Below are 15,581 nucleotides of genomic sequence, written 5' to 3' on the forward strand. Positions count from 1 at the left end.
TCCTCAGTGGCCGATTTCCTCCCCATTTCCAATTGTGCGGGTCTGCGCATATGCATGGGCTAATATGCACATGTGCAGGCCCCCTGTGCAAATGCACACTCGCCAAGGCATTTGCACAGGCAGGGGTGGGAAGGGGCCATCAGCAGGGGAACACCGAGCATTTTATGGGCGTCCCCATAAAAACACTGGCCTGGGAATGCAGGTGGATCACTGCTTCCTCAGGGCGGGTGGCTATTGTCACATAACATCAGTGCCCGTCCCCTTTTTTGCCTTCTGCCTCATTAATAAAAGTCAGGCTAGACTATATGTGAAAAAATACTTGTGCGGCTACATGCGAAGGGATGTATAAGCCTACACATCCCCTCACATTCAAAAGCAGGGATTCACGTGGCGATGGTGACAGGCGTTCCGTTTGGGAGGCTGGCAACCTTTACCTGTTTGCTAGGCTAAGAACATTGCCAGCCTAGGAAAAAGGTTTGAATCACGTCCTAAATTCCAGAAACAGTTAGCTGCAGTAAGTGACTTTTTAGCTAACCATATAGAATAGAAATTTTAATCAACTACTACATACCTCTCAACTGTCCCACTTGGGCACAGTCAGCAGCTCACGGAGCTGCTGGACATGCCCCCACAGCGGCAAAAACAGGGCGTGGCCTTGCATCACAACCACGAGTACAGCCCATGCCTGCTTCCCGCTAGGCCACGACACCAAAAATTTGGCACACACCTTCGATGCGCGCTGTCCCTCCTTGAAGGCGTGAAATGTTGGGAGGTATGCTACTGGGATAGAAAGAATTTAGATGAAGTCCAAATAGAATTCACAAACCATTGTTAGGCTATCAAGAATAATAAAGCAAATCCTACTGTAAATGAGCTGTAATCCCAGATAGATTATTTCCCACACACAGATAGGCAATAGGCCTTCTTCAAAGGCTTGGTCATATTCTGTGTTTAAACTCAGTTGAGTAAGTTTTACAGTTACAAAAAAATTGGTTTGTTTTTGAAACAACATTTAAGGACTTCACCATAATTTAGAGCTGTAAAATCTAACGGATTTTCCAATGGACAGCAAGGTCAGTCAGATTTTGCAGCTCTGTTTTGATTTTCCAGTTAAAAATAGATGGAAAACAGACGTTAAAGCACAACAGCAAAGTCATCCAAAAGAAGTACAGATGAAGCTGCATCGCAGCAAATATGTCATGGATGTCATGAATTAGCAGGTCGTGTGTGGTTGCATGTCCCCACTATGCCAATGAAGTGAATAGGAGCTGGAGTATGTATGCACCTGACTCTCATTCACATCAGTAAGATCTGGCATCGATAAGAACAATCACAGCATGCATTGCTAGCTCGCTACATTAACCTGTTATACAAAGCAACAATGTAGCAGGAAACCTATGTACTTTGCAGATCGCTATGATTTGTGCAGGTGTCTTCACTATAAAAAAAAATAAGGAAAGACTTCAAATTAAAATATGTTAGTAAACAGCCCCTGATCTCTTAGTCTTGTAAGATAATGGAAAATGGGGGCCAACCAGCATGGGGTATCCTGATTTTACAATAACCATCACTATGGTAAACAAGCCATTGGGTCTCATAATTTCAGCTGAGCACCATGTGCAGGGCAGCCGAGAGGTATGCCAGACCCCGGTAAAATGTTGGAGTCCTGGCCTAATTGAGGGAGGCGTGACCACCTCCCATGATTAGTCCACACCCCAAAAATGTTTAGAGGGGGTGAAAAAACACGAGGGGGGGTATTGTCCCCCCCTCAGCAGCACACATCTACAGCATGTGCCATGCTGACAGGAGGAGCTCTCACTCTGTCAGTGAGATGTTCATGCTGAGTCTGCTGTCAGTACAGCACATGCTGAGTGATGTGTCTGCTGCCAGCAAAGGCTTATTGGACCTTATTCAGATCTGATCGCAGTACAAATGTGTTCTCAAAGTGGACAAAACCATGTGCACTGCAGGTGGGGCAGATTTAACTTAAGAGAGAGAGTTAAATTTGGGTTGGGGTGTGTTGAAACGGAAATCTAAATTGCAGTGTAAAAATAATGCAGCCAGTGTTTACCCTGCACAGAAACAAAATAACTCACCCATATCTAATTCTCTCGGTACATGTTACATCTACACCACACATGGTTTTGCCCATTTTGAGAACAAATGTGTATTGTGATTAGATCTGAATAAGGGCAATTGTGTAGTCATGGCACCCGGAGCAAGCTCATGTCACAGCGCCCCCATACTGTATATACACAAACACGCACACACATTGTCACAGAGAGGGATTAAAAAACAGGTCAGTCACATATACTGTAGCCACAGAGCTAATTACAGGAGACCAATTTTCATAATGTGCAGAGCAGACTTGTGGGTTGAAACTTGGCCTCACGCCCTCAATCTCTGTGCCTTCATCAACGACCTCAGTCCTCATCATTTCAGCATCTGATCACCATTCTCAGCCACTCATCATCATCCTCCCTCCCTCATAATCTTCCTCAGCACCCATCACTATCCTCAGCCACAGCACCAACACTATTCTCAGCAGAAGCACCCATCACTATCCTCAGCCACCACACCCATTACTATCCTCAGCCACACCACCCATCAATATCCTCAGCCACAGCACCCATCACTATCCCCAGCCACAGCACTCATCACCTTCCTCAACTACAGTGCCCATCACTATCCTCAGCCACAGCACCCATCACTTTCCTCAGCCACAGCACCCATCACTATCCTCAGCCACTGCACCCATTACTATCCTCAGCCACAGCACCCATCACTATCCTCAGCCACAGTATCCATCACTTTTCTCAGCCACACTACCCATCACTATCCTCAGCAGCAGCATCCATCCATCCCTATAGTCAGCCACAGCACCCATCACTAACCTCAGCCCCAAGCCTGATGCAGGGCTGCCATCAGAATTCATTGGGGCACAGGAATTGTTAGACAGGTAAGGCTGGATTTTAAAGACAACACAGGTGCAGGGTTTCTAAGTATGTGTGTGTTTGTGTGGTGGGGTAGCAGCCAGAGAGGGGAACGGGGCAGCTAAAAAGGCATATGGGGCTGGACCGAGCGTAGTAACAAGATCTCTTCAAGCAGTTCAGAGCATTTTGGTCACGCCAGTCATGGTGGGTACATGTGACGTCAGTGGCACCTGGGCAGATTAAGGCATATTAACATTATTGTGTTATCAAAAATAAAGATAAAAGAGAAGAGGGTTTGGGACAAGAATTAAAGATAATGGATGGAGGGAGGGATCACAGGTAGAAGGGTGTCTGTGGCAGTGATCAGAGATAATTTGGTAGGGGGCAGGAATAAGTGAAAGGAGTCTGGGCAGGGATCAGAAAGAAGGGGACATGGAGGATCTGATAGGTGGGTATTAAACAGGGATTACATAGAATTTGGTAGATGACAGGGATCAGGTGGGGGGCTCAGAGAGAAAGGCAGAATTGCTGCAGGATTTGCTGGTCAGACAATTATGTGGATCATTTCAAAATATCTGTCTATCCTTGGTTGGCTGTCATAAAGTGATCTGCTGACAGCTCAGGGCCCCTCTCTATGTGGGCCCTGACAGTATCTCCTGATGGAGGCCCTGGCCCCATGACAATCCTCAGCCCCCAGCTCCATCACTTTTCACTGCAGCATGCCTCAGTGTTAAATGTATGTACATGACATAGTGACATGTATCATAATGATGTGCCTGCCTCATTGTTACATGTATGTAAGGAGCTGGAACATACCTGTACCATGAAGGCAAGCTGCAGCAACTCTGTGTTATTGCTTTCCCCAGGCTTTGCAAGAGGCACAGACACTATCAGTGGCTACACTCAGACACTGAGAGCAGCATGAAATTGCTAGACAACAGACCAGGCCAAAGTTGACGATTACAGTGCCAATGCTGTACTGTTTACAAGCACAGGTCAATCGGCAATGGATTGCTTTGGCTTGAAAAGAGGAAAGAGTTACAGTAGTGAGAGGAACAGTGTGGATGACACCACCACCTCAGCAGTGTTATGGTCGTAGTCGGGGGTTAGAATCCCACCAGTGGACACATGACACCCTTTTAAGCTTTTGGGTCCTGGAGTTTGTACTCTACTAGAGCCATCTTCCTTTCTGCCCCTGGTCCATCCTCCTTTCTGCCCCTGGTGGGGGTGGTTACAGCAACTATTGTTAATGAATTTAAATAAAAACTGGATACATGTTTGGCCACTAAGGGAATCCTATAGATATGACTTACTCAAGTCAGTAGTTACAAGTTATATAGGTTAAACTCGATGGACTAACTTCTTTTTCAACGTTAATCACTATGCTACTATGTTGCATCATGGAGTAGAGGTGCTAAAAATCGGCACCTCCAAAATAAGAATACTAAAGTTGAAGAATAAAACTCACAAATCCCTTAGGAGAGTCTTGTGGTATTCACGTTAGCTATCTGAATTTCTCACACGATACTCATAAAGAAGCCTACTTTTCCTCCTTCAACTGCAAATGTGGGGATAAGCAGTACAAGTCACTATCGTAACAAAATAGAAATTGAGAATGCTGGGGGAATAGAAGAAAGCACTAGGTTAATTCTGCCCTAGATTGTAAAGATGAGTATTTTGTGTTCATAAAGAACAAAAACAACAGTATGAGGGTATACAATAGATCCAAATGTTATATTTCGGTCATCTCACTGAGATTGGTGGTGCTCCCAGAGGCATGTACTGTATAACCTACATGGACCACAACTATAGGAAAAATAAGACTCTTGGGTGTGGCACTCTCAAAAATAGATAATGATTTCTAAAATTTTACTTTTATTATGGTGTTTGATTTAAACAAATATCTCTCTCCTATAAGCATAAAAGGGTCCCGTCCATGATACTAGTTAAAAATTTTGTGTACAGGGAACTGTGTTCCAATCTTTTGTGAGTTAGAGCTAGTACAGAAATAAGGAAATAAGTGTATATTTGTATCCAACTCTGCATGTGATACTTGGAAGATAAAAATGTACGCAAATATTTTCAGATGTCATTACTATTATCACTGCAATTAGCTTGATTATGCCAATTGCACCAAAGGACCTGGTATATTATATCCTGTAGGTTAATACAGAGGACAAGGACAATCATAAACGAAGCACTGGTAAATTTGCTTCTCTGTATCATCAAGTGTTTTAAGTGTTTTGACTATTGATATCTATTACCTGTTGCAGAAAGTTTCTTAGGAGACACAGTATGACACATACTCATTTATTATTTGTTTATTAACAGTTTCTTATATAGCGCATACATATTACGCAGCGCTTTACAGAGAATAGTTGAACATTCACATCAGTCCCCAGTGGAGCTTACAATCTATATTCCACAAGTACACACACAGACATTCTAGGTACTCCCTAGGCTCCAGCCTCCGGGCTCCAAGCCCTGTAGTTAATTGGCTGTATATTAGGAGCCCTGCTAACATCTGCAATAGGGGACAGGATGGCTACCGCCTGGTACCACTCAGCCTGCGCTACAGCAAGCAATGCTAGTGGACTCTGAGAATATACAAACAGGTGAATTTTGACACAGTCCATATTTGAACTCCAACTTGCCTCTGAGCAACTGAGATGAACTTATGCCCCTGATGAATAGCATAACTTTGTTAGACAGCAGTACATTCAGTTTTTCTGTACCTTTAAGTAAAGATCAATATTATGATTGAAAGAGTGTCCTGCAATAAAACAATTTCAAAATGCCAATATATGCATAGTCCCTTATTACAAACAACAATAGATAATTTATATGTCTGTGGAACTAAAGGTCATCTCTGGCTGCAGGTAATGCATGTAATGAACAACAATAGCAGTATTAACCAGTAGGAAGGGGGCTGCCGCTGGCCGTGATGCCATTGCCGCTCACCTGCTCTCTGCCGCTGCAGCCCATAGAAGCCAAAGAGGCTTGTTAACCCCTTCAGAGTTTTTTTTTGTGGGGAGTGCTCCCCACTGGGCGAGTTTTTAATTGGGGACGCTCTCCCTTAAAAAAAAAAAAACACCACTGCCTCCCCGGGTCCGGGCAGCGCCTCTGAACTGTCAATCAGCCCAGCCCTGCGCCCCGGTGCCCCGTCCCTGTCCCCGGCAGCCAGCTTGTCATAAGCCGGCGCCGGAGACTTGTATAAAAAAGCCGAAGGGGAGGGGTGAGGAGGAGGGAGGAGGAGGCTCGGCAGAGGGGAGGGAGCCGGGCAGCACTGAAGCTGCCTGAGTTCAGCGATTCAACTCAGCAGCGCTGCCCAGCTCTAAACAGTGGCAATCCCGAGAATTTTCCGTGCTTGCCAGAATGGGCACTGAGGCATAGCCTGGAAAATTCTCAGGATTGCCACTGAAGGGGTTAAACAGTGAACTATGGCTGCTTAGCGAGTCAACCAGGATGACCCCCTTGGTGCAATATCAACACGTGAATAACAAAACTATACTGTATAGTGCCTCATAGAACTTACAATGTGGTAGTAAAAGGTACAATATATTCCTCATATATCAGGGACAGTGTAAATCAAACTATAAAAACATAGTCCCCATTATACAATTATATTCACACTTTATATGAGTTGTATTACAGATTGACGCTTGATAGCTATTCATACCATAGTTGCCTACCCTCCTGCATTCTGCAGGAGACTCCCTGAAATAACAGTAATCTCTTTCTCTCCCTCATTAGTCTAGCAATCTCCCTCATTCCACCTAGGCATTGAATCATTAGCGCTATTTCCTAGCAGTTTACCAAGTATAGCATCTCTTACTAACTGCGTTGGGGTTCATCTACATTTGGATATCAGTCATTTTACAAAATTCCTCTCAGATGTAGCAGTACACACCCACGCTTCTAGGTGCCTCTTTGACAATCTCTTTTTACAATCTCTCCATATATGGAACTAGACACGCCCATTGGGTGGAGCATGACACATCCCCTCAATGGTTACCAACTATAATCTCCCTGAAACTAGTTTTCCAAAGTAGGCACTTATGATTTATACTGTACTTTTTAAAACAGAAATGGTATATATGTTTAATATCAAAATTTAATTAAATGCTGGGTGCTGCTAAATGGTTTGGATGGTGCACAGACAAAGACCATTCATGTTTATAAGAGGTTTGAATTTGTTGATTTACTTGATTAAAATATATTAAAAAAAACAGTGCAGTCGGCCATACTGTGTATTCTATTTCTTTTCCTTAGGGAAAACTGTTGAATATGACAATGTGAATTACCAAGGTTGATAAGAAGAAATTATTCAAGACATGAAAGTGTTTGGAATTGATTGGATGGGCTGTGCAGAAGCAATGAATTACTGTGACCGTACTGGTTATAATAGAAAGAAATCAATTGATCCTCTACTTTCTCTAGACAATGGGGACATCTAATGGCCTCATATTCCCATGATTAGAACTAGACTAACACTGTACAACCTTTTGGTATTTGTAGTGGTTTCAAAAGATCTGTCACCAACATCCCATCAAAGTTTTCTGTCTTGTTCTGAGCCACTAAAAAATGAACAATAAAGGAAAAAGTTTTCATTTCTGTGGAAAGCATTCAGTCATTTTACATTTTCCTTTTTTTGTGAATAACCCTAATAAAAGTCTTCTTTTTCATTTATTCTCAGTTGAATATCATTGTTCTCTGCTCCTCTGCTACGCTCTTTTGTTCACACTGTCTCTGTACATATAACGCATCTCAAGTTTCCTGTCCCTGCACTGGAGCACTCAGTCGCGTATCATGATGTAAGAATATGTCCTGTGCTTATTGTCATTATCTCTATTGCTCAGGTTAGGTAGTTGAATTTTATTCATGCTGGTTCTTGATCTTGTACCAGCATAAAGTGAACTACTTTAGCTTTTATACTGTTACGATTCAAAGGGTTTTACATGAAAACTGAATTATGTTGCAAAAGGAATGTTCTTATGTCCTGCTTTTCCTATAGGACTATTCCTTGATATACAGTAAAACATTATATCAATTTTTCAGGAATACTGTACAGGACTGCCTAATAATGTATAAAGTCTGAGTTTTTGTTTCCATAGGAATTAATCTATTTCACTTTGGGAGCTGGGTGCTCCATTAACATATGGCCACACCCAGCATTTCATGTGCGTTCCCATGAGAACGATGGTCATTTTCATGCTAATGCGGCCGTGACAGACAGGCATGGGGAAGAGAGGCTTTAAATAGCGGCTGCTGTGCCCGCCATCTTCACTCCAGTCTAGTAGTGGGTTGGGAGAGGATGTGTTGGTGCTGCTGCTGGGACTTAAACTTGAGCTTGAGTTTGACCTTGAACGCAATATTTTTTATTTGCTGGGGCTGTCTTTCAGTGCTGCTGTGTAGTCTAACTGTGTACTTGTAGTACTACTGTCTCCTCTGTCCGGTCTACCTCTGGTGTGCTGTGCTGTAATTATTTTATTCGCTGGGGCTGTCTCCCTCAGTGCTGCTCTGTTCTCCTCTCTGCTTAGTAGAACAGTCTAACTGTGTACCTGTAGTACTACTGTCTCCTCTGTGCTGGGGCCTACCTCTGGTGCTGTGCCTGTAATATTATATACTAGCTGACCCGCCCGGCGTTGCCGGGACAACCCTGTTTTTTTTTTTTTTAATTTCCAAAATTGCTGTAAAATGTTGTCTTATGCTGCATAAATGGTTAAACATTGTAATTTATTAAAGCCTCCACCATAATGTTAGAATGTGTTTGCATTGATACTTAATGCTAGCAATGAAATCAGGTGTGGTATTGTTGTTGTTTGAAACGCACCACTCCTGACTTGATAGCTGGTGTGTGTTGATGAATTCCACATCAACTCCTGAGATATACAGTAGCACCTATGATGAATTTATTTTTGTGTGTTTGTGTGCGTTGTACTGTTTTTGTGTGTGTTGTAGTGTATGTGGGTGTGTGTACTGTGGTGTGTTGTGTTGTATCTGTCCAATGTGTAAGTTTGTGAGGTGTGCTACGTATAAATATGTGTGTGCAATGGTCAAAGTGGAAATTTTGAAGTGGAGGTATGGTAAGGCATGGGAAATGAAAGGCTGAAGTTATGTGCACACTCCAGAAAAAGAGGGTGCCGCCTCTCAAAAGAGGGCATGTCCTTATACACATTATGCAAAACAGTAGTAGACCCCCTTACACTTGCCCCTTAATTATTATGCCATGCGGAAAGAGCCAAAATTCCCCTAATGCGACAGAATGAGCAAAAAAATTCACATTATACCACCCGGAAAGAGCCAAAATTCCCATTATGCTACATAAATTGAGCCAAAATTCACGTTATGCAACTTGGAATAAGCCCAAATTCACATCATGCCTCCCGGATTGAGCCAAAATTACATTATGCCACACAGAAAGTGGCAAAATTCACTTTATGCCACACGGATTGAGCAAAAAGTCACATTATGCCACCCAAATTGAGCCAAAATTCACATTATGCCACCTGGATTGAGCCAAAATTCACATTATGCCACATGTCAGGGATACGCATGGACAGAGATGGTGGGGTGATGCAGGGACAGAGATGGCGGGGTGATGCAGGGACAGAGATGGCGGGGTGATGCAGGGACAGAGATGGTGGGGTGACGCAGGGACATGCACCTCTATGTCACACTACATGTCACATTTATCCCACCTGCTAACTGTCACATTCATCTGACCCGGCTCCTGTTTACATTAATGGGGAATCCCAACCTCCAGACCGCAGCATCCTGTGGTCAGTGTGGAGGTTGGATGGGGGTCACACACCGCCTCCGCTGCTGTACTCTGCAGACACCAGCGGAGTCAGGGAGGAGGTGAATGGATGTCTGTGTGCGACATCCATTCACCTCGCAGACTGGGGGTGCACGGCAGCTGGGCTTGCCCCCAGGACGATGATCGGCGGTCCTGGCAGGGGTGATCGCGGTCCCAGCGCTTGGAGATAATGTCATCTTGAAGCGCCACCTCCGTCTACACTTCAGGTAGGCACCACAGTGTAAACGGTTATGTGCACACTCCAGAAAAAGAGGGTGCCGCCACTCAAAAGTGGGCATGTCCTTGAGTGTAGTGTACAGTACCATGCTGTATGCCCCTTATTCACATTATGCAAAACAGTAGTAGACCCCCTTACACTTGCCCCTTAATTATTATGCCATGCAGAAATAGACAAAATTCCCCTTATGCGACTGAATGAGCAAAAAAATTCACATTATACCACCCAGAAAGAGCCAAAATTCCCATTATGCTACATAAATTGAGCCAAAATTCGCATTATGCAACTTGGATTGAGGCAAAATTGACATCATGCCACCTGGAATAAGCCAAAATTCACATTATGCCACACAGAAAGTGGGATAATTCACTTTATGCCACACGGATTGAGCCAAAATTCACATTATGCCACCCGGATTGAGCCAAAATTCACATTATGCCACCTGGATTGATCCAAAATTCACATTATGCCACATGGCGGGGTGACGTATGGACAGAGATGGTGGGGTGATACAGGGGCAGGGATGGTGGGGTGATGCAGGGACAGAGAGGGTTGGGTGATGCAGGGACAGAGATGGAGGGGTGATGTAGGGACAGAGATGGCTGGGTGATGCAGGGACAGAGATGGCGGGGTGATGCAGGGACAGAGATGGCTGGATGATGCAGGGACAGAGATGGCGGGGTGATGCAGGGACAGAGATGGTGGGGTGACGCAGGGACACGCACCTCTATGTCACACTATATGTCACATTCATCCCACCTGCTACCTGTCACATTCATCTGACCCGGCTCCTGTTTACATCAATGGGGGAAGCCCAACCTCCAGACCGCAGCATCCTGTGGTCAGTATGGAGGTTGGATTTGGGTCACACACCGCCTCCGCTGCTGTACTCTGCAGACAGCAGTGGAGTCAGGGCAGGGGCGTAACTAACTATTTTGCGCCCCCCCGCCGCACGTTTTTTTTTGTGCCGCCCCCCCCCTGCACATACCTAACCTGCCCCCCCCTTCTTTCCCGTACCTGTCCTGCACCCGCGGTCTGCGTCTCGCCCCGCTCTCTGCCGGGACCTGCCTGACCGTCACGGTCCCGGCCGTCTCCAGCTGCTACAATGAAAACTGACTCTTAGAAAATGGCTGCCCCATACTGCAGACAGAAAACTGTCTGCAGTATGGGGGCAACCATTTTCTAATTGTCAGTTTTCATTGCAGCAAGAGCCAGCCGGGACCGTGACGTCAGGCAGGTCCCGGCAAAAAGCCGGGCGAGACGCAGACCACGGGTAACTATAGCCCCGCAGCCCCCCCGGCGGCACCCCCAATTTCTCTGCGCCCCCCCCGCCACCGCGGGGGCTGTGGAGCTATAGTTACACCACTGAGTCAGGGAGGAGGTGAATGGATGTCTGTGTGCGGCATGTATGCACTATGTATATATGTGTGTGTAGTGTGCTGTGTGTATCTGCGCAATGTCTAAGTGTGTGTTCTGTGTTTTTCTGTATGTGTGCAATATTTAAGTGTGTGTGCGTGTATTTGTGAGTGTTGTACTCTTTTAAGGTGTGTGTTGCAGTGTTTGTGGGTATATGTTGTACTGCATGTGGTGTGTTATGTGTGTGTGTTGTGTGTATCTAACTAATGTATAAGTGTGTGTATTGCGCTATGTATCTAGCTGTGTGTGGTGTGCTGTGTGTGCGTATGTGGTGTACTGTGTGTGTGTGAAACTTGCCTACTTGACTCTCTCTTTCAGGGAGAAAATGCTCTGTTCCTGGACTTCTCTGGTAATGTCTGATTACTGTCACCTGTGGTGAGCTGGTTAATTGATAAGAAGGGTATTTCACCACAGATTCACACATTACCAGGGAGAGGGTGAGGTATGCAAGTATAGTGTGTGTGATGTGTGGTATATGTATATCCCCAAATATTCCTTATTGTTGAAATCCTCCACCATAATGTTGGAATGTGTTTGCATTCATATTCAATGGGAGCAATGAATTCAGGTGTGGTGTTGTTCCGTCATTATCAGTTTCCAAGATCGTCAATCTTTTTTTCCAGATCCTGATTCAAGGCAAATTGAATCTTGGTGTTTTTTAAATTTCTGAGTGAAATTTCCCAAAAACGGCACACCATCGGGTATAGCTGTACCTTGTTGCAAAATTTGGGGGCTCTGAGTGCCACGGTGTGCCCGCAATGCAACAGACACGCACACACACAAACACGCACACACACTCTTCAACTTATTATATAGATTATATATATTAATAATTAATTAATTATATTATATATATAGTCCACTGGTGCTGCCTGCACTGAATCTGCCAGTATTATTTAGTTACTCAGTCCACTGTTGCCACTGGCAGTGCTACTGCCTACCTAGTGTACCTACCTAGTACATACTAGGCTGCTATATATAATTTAAAAAATAAAATACTTTTGCTACGTGGGACTGTAAAAAAATAATTCCATGTTGCTGGTGCACTGACGTGTGCCACGGAGTGCCACTGCCAAGCAGTACCTAATAAAATAAAATTAATTATTATAAATTCTGCTGGTGCACAATACTAGTATTGCTGACGTATCTACCTGTCTTGGGCCTAGTACTGTCTTATCTACCTGTCTGGTGCCTAATACTGCCGTATCTACCGTCTGGTCTGGGGCCCACTGCCTAATACTGCCTTATCTACCTGTCTGGTCTGGCGCTCACTGCCTAATACTGCCGTATCTACCGTCTGTTTTGGGGCTTACTGCCTAATACTGGTGTATTTACCATCTGGTCTGGGGCTCAAACCTAATACTGCCGTATCTACCTGTCTGGTCTGGGGCCCACTGCCTAATACTGCCGTATCTACCTGTCTGGTGCCTAGTACTGCCGTATCTACCGCTGCAGTGCCACTCTTACATGAGCCATGTGTTTGTGCCGTACACTTGTGTGGCTTAGCATAGTTATCCAGCTACCTCAGTGCAACCTTTTGCCCTAAAAACAATAAAGGGATTTTTGTAAGAACTTACCGTTCGAATCCCTTTCTCTGATATGGTCCTGGTGACACAGCTCAACACTGGGATGTAGGAGGGTCCGAAGGAGCCAGGCACCTATCCTAAAGCTTTAGAGGGTAGGCTCCTCCCCTACTGCATCCCGGACTCTTCAGTTCAATCTTTCAAAGCCACTGGAATACATTAACTCAGTACAAACGCCTGCACATATTATATGCACATTTTATAACAGCAACTGTTAACTTTTAACCATTTTAACATGAACATCATGAAACTTCTGGCATACTTACTGAGCGTAAGGGAGGGATCGCTGTGTCACCAGGACCATATCAGAGAAAGGGATTCGAACGGTAAGTTCTTACAAAAATCCCTTTTTCTCTTTCAATGGTCCTGGTGACACAGCTCAACACTGGGACGTTCCAGAGCCGGTCCTTTGGGTGGGTACGCTCAGGTCTGCAGCTCTCAGCACTGCTCGCCCGAATGATGCGTCCTCCGACGCGAACTCATGGAATCTACAGAATTTGGCAAATGTGTGAACAGATGACCAAGTGGCAGCTCTGCAAACCTGCTCAGCTGTGGCCCCATGTCGAACCGCCCAAGAGGTGGCAACTGACCTGGTGGTATGCGCATTAATTCTGGCCGGTACAGGCCTACCCACTTTGGTGTATGCAAAGGCTATCACAGATCGCAACCACCTAGCAATAGTCTGCTTAGATGCAGGCCAACCAATTTTGTGTACGTCATACAGTACCAATAATGTGTCAGTCTTTCTGACACTCTTCACTCTGTCCACATATATGCGTAAAGCACGCACAACATCCAAAGTCTTCAACTTGTCCCCTTTCTTAGAACCCTCTGGGGGTTGAAACACAGGTAGAACTATCTCCTGATTTAAATGGAAGGCAGAGACTACCTTCGGTAAAAACTGAGGCACTGTTCTCAGAACAGCCCTGTCATCATGAAAAATTAAGAAGGGAGATTTGCATGACAAGGCTCCCAACTCTGACACTCTTTTAGCAGATGCTACTGCTAACAAAAACACTAGCTTCCACGTGAGAAACTTAAAGTCAGCCGACCTTAAAGGTTCAAATGGTGCCTTCTGAAGGCAATCCAAAACCAGTGACAGATCCCAAGGCGCTACTGGTTGCTTGTAAGGGGGTTTCAATCTGGATACTCCTTGTAAAAATGTTTGAATCTCCGGCAAAATAGCTATCCTTTTTTGAAAATAGATGGACAAGGCCGAAATCTGCACCTTCAATGATTGAAGGCTTAGGCCCGATGAAAACCCATCCTGTAAGAATTCCAACATTCTTGATAGCTTGAAGTGAGATGTGTGAACCTTTTGTCTCTCACACCATCTGATGTACGTCTTCCAGACTCTATAATAATTTGCCGAGGATACAGCTTTCCTGGCTTTTATCATAGTCTGTACTACTGCCTCAGAAAATCCTTTCCTTTTCAAAATGGCGGCTTCAATAGCCAGGCCGTCAAAATCAATCGATCGAAATCCAGGTGATTGAATGGTCCTTGTCTTAGCAGATCTGATCTCGGAGGCAGACGCCATGAGTCCACAGACAACCTCTGAAGTCTCGAGTACCAGGACCTCCTTGGCCAATCTGGGGCCACAAGAATCACCGGAACCTTCTGTTCCTGTATTCTTTTCAAAAGTCTCGCTAACATTGGTACTGGAGGGAATGCATAAAGAAGATCTCCCCGCCATTGAGTAGTCATGGCATCCACTGCCTCCGCTAATGGATCCCTCGTTCTGGAATAGAACCTGGGCACTTGATGATTGAACCTGGATGCCATCAGGTCCACATCCGGAGTTCCCCACTTCCAAGTGATCTGTTGAAACACCTGAGGATGCAGGCTCCATTCCCCTTCCTTGAGCTCCTCCCTGCTCAGGAAGTCTGCTTCTATATTCTCTACTCCTGGAATGAATATAGCCGATACAGCTGGAACATTCTGTTCCGCCCATAGGAAGATTCTGGACACCTCCCACATGGCCAATTTGCTGCGCGTACCTCCCTGGTGATTCAGATACGCCACAGCTGTGGCATTGTCTGTCTGAATCCTCAAAGGGAGGTTCCGTAACCTGTCTCCCGCCAAGGAAATCACTTTCCAGACAGCTCTCAACTCCAAGATGTTTATTGGCAATACAGACTCCTCTGGCGTCCACAGCCCCTGCAGCCTGAGATCCCGGACTACTGCCCCCCAGCCCCTTAGGCTGGCGTCGGTAGTTACTACCAACCAGTCCCAGGTTTGTAATGACCGGCCCCACTGAAGGGAATCCACTTCTGTCCACCATTTCAAGGAGTCTAGAGTGTCCGAAGACAGCACTATCATCTCCGACTTCATTGTCAGAGTGTTCCCTGACCAAGCTGACAAAATGTTCCATTGGAACACCCGAGAATGGAACCTGGCATAATGAAGCGTCTCGAATGACGCCACCATTTTTCCTAGGAGCTTGAGACACCTCCACACTGAGATGCTCGGAGCCCTGAGGATCTCCTGGACTAAGGTGACCAGGTCCCTGGCCTTTACCTCCGGGAGAAATACCCGGTGGAGATGGGTATCTAGAATGACCCCCAAGAATTGGAGCCTCTGTGATGGTACCAACTGAGATTTTTGCAAAT

Source organism: Crinia signifera, chromosome 3 (genome assembly GCF_055691185.1).
Source record: "Crinia signifera chromosome 3, ASM5569118v1, whole genome shotgun sequence".
Classification (NCBI taxonomy): Eukaryota; Metazoa; Chordata; class Amphibia; order Anura; family Myobatrachidae; genus Crinia; species Crinia signifera.